This window comes from Oncorhynchus gorbuscha, linkage group LG12 (genome assembly GCF_021184085.1).
Source record: "Oncorhynchus gorbuscha isolate QuinsamMale2020 ecotype Even-year linkage group LG12, OgorEven_v1.0, whole genome shotgun sequence".
Classification (NCBI taxonomy): Eukaryota; Metazoa; Chordata; class Actinopteri; order Salmoniformes; family Salmonidae; genus Oncorhynchus; species Oncorhynchus gorbuscha.
Genome location: NC_060184.1, coordinates 49,276,678 through 49,277,250, shown reverse-complemented (window position 1 = coordinate 49,277,250; position 573 = coordinate 49,276,678). Strand labels below are relative to the sequence as shown.

General features: G+C 40.8%; 1 non-coding gene across 1 annotated transcript; it reads right to left on the bottom strand.

The window, feature by feature from the left end:
- Positions 1–221: 221 nt before the first annotated feature.
- trnar-ccg lies at positions 222–294 on the bottom strand. The gene has a single exon. It is a non-coding gene; the product is annotated as a tRNA-Arg (tRNA).
- Between the last annotated feature and the right edge of the window lie 279 nt (positions 295–573).

Sequence of the window (573 nt, the reverse complement as noted above, 5' to 3'; positions counted from 1 at the left end):
ACCAAAGGATCTGCTCCAGGGAAGTAGAATTCCTGGTCGTAATGCTGGTAGTTCTGGTGAGTTACCGCCGCTCTAATGTCCAATAGTTCTTCCCGGCTAATAATGTAAAACGATAGTACATAAAAAAACGAAATACTTCAAAGTTTTCTAAGAGTTAGTTGTGATGCTGCCATCTCCCTTGGCAACATCTTCTTTTGGTTGAAAAAATAACTGATTCCAATAGACCCAGGTGGGACTTGAACCCACAATCCCCAGCTCCGGAGGCTGGTGCCTTATCCATTAGGCCACTGGGCCAATGTCTGCTACTACTTTATCTCATGTTGCCCACAATTAAACTTCCTTGTTTATTTCTATTTCCATGTTATTGCAAAGCAGAGACGTCACTAGAGATTCATGGATAGGGGGGCTAAGTCTCTTTTAAGCTCTAGCGACGAGCAATCCCATATCCGGGTGAGTAATCATAGCCTCAAGCTCATTACCATAACACAACGTTTCCTATTCATGAAAATCGCAAATGAAATGAAATAAATATATTCAAACACAAGCTTAGCTTTTTTTTAACAACACTGTCAT